Here is a 6,510-nt window from a genome sequence, read left to right as displayed (position 1 = left end):
CGACTCAGATCTAAAGAAAACTTGTGAACGGCCGTATCATCGGTTTAAAGTTCGTACTGTTGTAACACCGTATCATGAAAAGATATTATTAAGAATTAATAAAACTTGGCCTATGTAAATGTCGAACCTACGACCTCCACGTTTTTAACACGACAATCTTACAACTAAGCTAATAGGGCATAAGTTTTATGCATATTATAGATCATTAGCTCCTAATCCAGCCAATCGAGTTTCGTTTACATAACTTTATGCATAATAAACTTAAAAAAGGCATTATCTTCTAAAGTTCGTAGTGCTTTAACTCGTATCATGAAAAAGATATAGTTAAAAATGAATGAAATTGGCCCATGGAAGTGTCAAACCTACGAGCTTCGCGTTATTAGCACGACGCTCTAACCAACTGAGCTAATAGGCCATAGATTTTCTCTCCTGACAATGCGCCTGACGCGTTAGTCCACCCAATCATCAATACGTGTCCCTCAGGCTGTCTGACACGCTTTCCCTCCCGCAAGTTGACACATGGCTTGCCGACGGTCTCACGCGCTTTCCTTCCCACAAGTTGACACGTGGCTTGCCGAAAAATTTTCTCTCATGAGAGTCGCAATACTGAATCTGGCCTTCAAAGTGAGTTCATTTACCTCCTTGTTCTTGAAAGGACTCTGAGAAATCCTCGAATTTCATCTTTCGTAAAAGAACATATCGAACGCCCAAAATAAGTTCATTTACCTCCTTCTTGTTCCTGAAAGGACTCTCAGAAATTCTCAATTTCCATCCTTCATTGAAGAACATATCGAACGACTCAGATCTAAAGAAAAATTGTGAACAACCGTATCATTGGTTTAAAGTTCGTACTGTTGTAACCCCGTATCATGAAAAGATATTATTAAGAATTAATAAAACTTGGCCTATGTTATTGTCGAACCTACGACCTTCACGTTTTTTACACTACAATCTTACAGCTGAGCTAATTGGGCATAGATTTTATGCACATTATAGATCGTTAGCTCCTAATAAAAAAAATCGAGTTTCTTTTACACAACTTTATGCAGAATAAACTTAAAAAATTCATTATCTTACAACTTAGCAATTTGGCATAGGTTAAGCAAAATATCTATGTTAGTGGTAACTCATGTGAATCGAGCTGTTGATGAACAGGTGTTATAGAAGCATTGCTCGAGAACTATGTGGTAACAGTGGGGATCGTCCAAAGGCATCCAGTCGTGTCTGTTTATTTTGGATTTCTATCTTTAGATTTTAATTGTTTGTTGACTATTAGTCAAGGTAAAAAGTGCTGCTCGAGAACTATTAGGTCACAGAGGGTGTCGTCCTAAGGAATCTAGTCGTCTGTTTATTTTAAATTTCTGCATTTCTTTTTTAGTTATTTGTTGGTGGTCGGTAGAGCTAAGAAGGTGTAACAGCCGAAAAATGAAGCAAAGCCACCCACGTAAGACCGAAAGGATCAAATAAAGAAATTAAGAGGATTAAGCAAGGAAAAGGGTCTTAAGCAAGTCATTTCTATACCCTAATGAGTAACTATAAGGACTAAGGCCTTTGGAGAAGTATTGGGAATGAAAGCGTAAGCGAAAAGGATGAAAAGGTCACTTTACAATTTTAAAGAAAATTTTCGGATATTTAATTCCTTATCTAGTGGGAATTTCAAGATGCTCAAAACCCAAAAATGACCAACAAGAGATGAAGAAATTTTTAGGAAAATTATGAATTTATCAGAAAAATAATAATAAAATATTATGAAAGTGGCAAATTACCAAATTACCCTGATGATATGGATAATTACGAAAGTGCCATCCTACTGAAAATAAAACCTTCTGCATGTGACTGTCTGCATAAAGTCCTTCAAATCTTAAATTCTAGTGGTTGGATTTCCCCAAATTTGGATACAATCTAGAACATTCAAAGATCATCAAATCCAACAGTCATAATTCAAACTCGAAGTTGGCAGCTCGCTGATCGGAGAGGATATTTTCAACGAATTATCTAGAAAATTCAGTCTCCAAATCACGTCGATTCTGAAGCTCTCAATGTCGATGGAAGCTTCCCTTATAAAATCTGAAGTTGAGGCAAAATTTTAAGACAAGAATCGAGTGATGAGAAATCCTAAAACTCAAGTTTGAAGCTGTTAGATTATGAGTTTTTTTTTTCTCGAATTTCTTCCAAATTCGAGGGCTATGGTTAATCATTTTCCTTCCTACCAACTCCTACATATTTCATATGGGATTTACAACAAGTTTCGTGAAGGAATCAGACACTGAAAAGTTTTATAATCGGCTACCCAACAAAAGGTTTCTAGATATACTCAGGCGAGAAACATGTTTTCCGACTAACTTTGGAAGGTTATAACTTGTGCTACAGACCACGAAAAAGTGTGAACTTGGTCGATACTTCTTGCTTTAAACTTCATCTAAAGGTTTGGTGGAGGGATCGAATCCATTAGATGTCTATATATAGCTTTAAAAAGGTAAAACTAATGGGGTTCAATCGAGAATTTTCTAGCTACCAAGGGAGAAGATGAAGTCCAAAGTCAAAGGTCAAACTTTGACCAATAAAAGTCAAAGATAGTATATGTTGAGCTTCCCTCAGTTTTCTCAATTTTAACCTTTTTCCTGACCGGTTCTCACGAAAATCTTTATGGTTCTAGTAACTAGAAAAAATAAGGAGTCTGTGGAAGAAAATTTGAGATAATTTGGATACTAGAAGCTCAAGAACGGAAATTCCAAATGTCGACGACGAGGTAAGTAGTGACGTTGGACGTTTTGTTAAAAAATACTTGTAGGTATCCATTGGATTTTCCACATGAACCTAAAATAAGTTGAATTTAAGATATATGAAAGAAAAACAGAAGAACTGTGAGTTAAGGCCCTAAACTGCTCAAAATGCTCCAGATATAAGTAACGTTAAAATAGCCCACTAAATGAACTCCTAGGATGAATTATGAAAATTTGAAAGCCATTGGAACACGTTAAGTAGCAAAACCAAGAATTATGGGTAAAATGACCAAAATGCCCCTAAGACGACTTATAAAAATTCAAGGTCTATACGTGCTCTAAATGGTTTCGTACTTATTATAAGGTCTATTATGAAGGACATGAAAATATGTTTGAGGTTTCAAGTTGATTGGAGAAGGTTTGGAACCTAAACCAAGTTAGAACCCAAGAAACACTTAAAGGAAACACCACAAGAATCAAGACTCTTCTAGAACCCTCTAAAGAACTCCCTATGAATCTATGACCTTGTAGAACAACTCGTGCTAAGATGGGTTCGTATGGTTACAAATGCAAGTTACAACTTATGCCTCAAGGAATTACGAACCTTAGAAACTTAGAAGATTAAGAACCAAGAACAATACCACACAGGCTTTACAACTACCCAAGTAAGAAGAATGTAAGGTACCACTCAAGGATAAGGGACCAAGGTCCTCAGACACAAAATCTCTACTCATGTTCAAAGTGACCTATGACCTCCCACCAAGCGATGCTTTTTCAGCCCAAGATTTCTTCTTCTTGGTGGGATACCCTTCACCATGTTTCCTTTGCAGAATATCATGATTGGCCTCATCTCTCTCGCCTAGAAGAGATGCCCTACACCATGTTATGGGTACCCAAAAGATTTGCAGGATGCCATGTTCATGTATGCATCGACCACGGAACCTTTATGGTTTATCATGGGGAGTAGTCTAGGGCCATGATGGAACAAGAAGATAGTAAGTTACCCTAGCCAAGAATCAAAAACTCCTAAGACCTCCCACGGTACAACGTGCTCATGACTTAGACTACGCTGCTTGGAACGCATGAAGCCTTGAGCTTAGGTTCTCAGGCTGTATCATAGGGCAAGCCCTTGAGACAGGATTAGACTACATCTCTTGGAACTTAAGAAGTCTTGGATGTTGGTTTTCAGACTATGCTGCTTGGAATGCATGAAGCCTTGGGCATAGGTTAGTGAAAGGTATCGGAGGGCAAGCCCTTAGATGCAGGTTAAGACTACGTCACTTGGAACTCATGAAGCCATGAACATAGGTTAAGACTATATCGCTTGGAATGCATGAAACCTTGGACACAGGATTGTTAGGTGCATAGCTCGTGCCGTAAATCCTATGGGGAATGTCTTGGAGAACGAATAAAGAACAAAAAAAGAACAAAGAAAGTACCAGGAAGATCAAGGTCTAGAACATGGATTAAGATCCAAGGTTTTAGGACAAGAACCAAGAACCAAGAACTATGTACTAAGGGCTTTAAAGGATAACAAATGTTTCATAATCTAGGGACCATGGTCCTCAGGATAATCAAGATAAGATCCCCTAACTCAAGAATAATAACAAGAACAAGAATAAGACAACAACAACAAATGTGGTACCTTAGAAAATTAAGGATACGATTAAGAGCGTACAAGTAGGCTACTTACAGAGTCTTTGTCTCATTTTTTATTCTCCACTTTTTTAGGTAAAAAGAGTTGGTCAACGTCATGAGCAGACTCCTCCACTTTTTTAGGTAATAAAGAGTTGGTCAACGTCATGAGCAGACTCTGAAGCAGGTGCCATAGAAAAACCTTACTCGTTGTCCTCAACCCATTTATTTTAAAATGTTTTGTGCTTGTTCCTTATTTTTGTGTTTTAAATACTTATGTATAAACTTTATTTTGATATTATGTAAATATAATTTTTTAAATTCTTTTGTTTATTTCACAAAAACTTTACCCGTCTTTTAGAACCATCGCGACAGCCCGATCCTTACAGAGTGGTATCAGAGCCCAAGGTTTCTCTATGTTCTAGCTTAGGAGGACTCCCTACCGAGACCAAGTAAGTATGCCTTTAAACTCTTAACTTTAAGTATGCCTAGAACTTTAAGTTATTGGATGCATGATCATAGGGTTATTATTTAAGATAAGACTTAGATAACTTGAAGACCTCGAGGATAAGAGGGTTAGACTTTTAATTTTGGTGACTTATTCCGATGAAACAATATTATTTACTTGTATTGATTTAATTAGCATGCAAATTATCCATGAATATTCCATTTGAATGTCTAATAGGTGGTTGACCTATTTAATGCAATTAAAATACATATAAATTTGAAAGTTTAGAGTTTTATAGATAGAATAATGTTTAAAAAATTTCAATGTATCAAATAGCTTATAAGTTCAAACCCCTATTCAATAAAAAATCAAAAGTGGAGAGATTAAACTAGCAATTTGACAGAGTTAGAATATAAGATTACAGTATCGTTTTTAGTGTTTATAATGATTTCTAAAATCACTCTAAATTCTAAAGAATAATACTTGTGTGTGTTTTGTATGCATACTCCAAGTACAATTTATTAAGTTAAACACTTGTGATTAGGACTTTGAAATGTGTATTAAGAAAAAGTATGAAAGAAATCAAGAATGAACAAAAGAAAACTTACCCTAGTAGTTATTATAAAAGTTGCCAGAAGTGGGATTTGAACCCATGCCCTCTCACGATGGGGTGGATTGAATTCCACATCGGTTGGGGAGGGAATAAAACATTTCTTATAAACATGTCGAAATCTCTCACTATTAGACGCATTTTAAAATCGTGAGGTTGACGACAACACATAAGGAGCCAAAGTAGACAATATCTAGGCTAATACTCATAATTTGTTGGAATAGTTCAGTTGGTTAGAGTGCATGATTGTTAACGATAAGGTTGGGGAAGTTCAAGCTCTCTTTTTAGCAATGGTAATGAATCATTCCATTTTAGTATGTGGAAAAATTTTAATTATGGAGGTTCATGATTCCTAACATTGTAATATAGTCTTAATCATTCCCTAATAATAATGTTGAGTTATTTTTAAAGGTACCTTCAATACAAAAATATAACATAAAAAATATTTTCGCATAAAGAAGTTATATCATGCATATTCTAGTGACTCTATGTCCATAGAAAACTAGGGTCGTTACATATAATCTACACCTTGACTTTCTATAACCTAGAGAAATACCCGTGGCAACTCGCTCGACCAAAGATTCGATTACCGCCTACAAGTAGGTTACTTATTTAGTTGCACTATATATTACTTTTCCTTTTTGGGGGATCACTAGTTGTTAGTTAAGGTCATAGAGGAGGGTCGTCTCGAGCTGTCAGTTCTATATATTACGAGTTGTTGTCCTTAGTTTTCAAATCTCATTCCAATTTTTATCAATTTTTTTCTCTGTCACGTTAGTTCTATGTATTACGAGTTCTTGTCCTTATTTTTTGAATCTTGTTCCAATTTTTATCAAATTTTTTCCCTGTCATGTCATGAAAAATGATTTGAAGCCTTGAAAATTGAGTTATTATAGTTGTGCTTTGAAGTTTTTAAAATTGAGTTATTACCGTTGTGCCCTATTTAGCTTATCTAAGCTATTCTCGTCCATTGGTGCCACACAGTTTAACTCTTCTAAGCATAATAGAAATCAGGTAATTTAGTTATGCTCTTACCATTTCTCCTAATATTGATTCAAGTTGCAATAGGTGAGTTGACGAATATGCAATATATG

At 35.8% G+C, this 6,510-nt stretch overlaps 1 non-coding gene across 1 annotated transcript; it reads right to left on the bottom strand.

The window, feature by feature from the left end:
* Positions 1 to 341: 341 nt before the first annotated feature.
* On the bottom strand, positions 342 to 415 carry TRNAI-AAU. Its single transcript has one exon. It is a non-coding gene; the product is annotated as a tRNA-Ile (tRNA).
* Positions 416 to 6,510: the final 6,095 nt, after the last annotated feature.

Source organism: Cucurbita maxima, unplaced genomic scaffold (assembly GCF_002738345.1).
Source record: "Cucurbita maxima cultivar Rimu unplaced genomic scaffold, Cmax_1.0 Cma_Scf00340, whole genome shotgun sequence".
NCBI classification, from domain to species: Eukaryota; Viridiplantae; Streptophyta; class Magnoliopsida; order Cucurbitales; family Cucurbitaceae; genus Cucurbita; species Cucurbita maxima.
The sequence above is the reverse complement of the archived record's forward strand: the minus strand, read 5'-3'. Positions and strand labels throughout refer to the sequence as shown.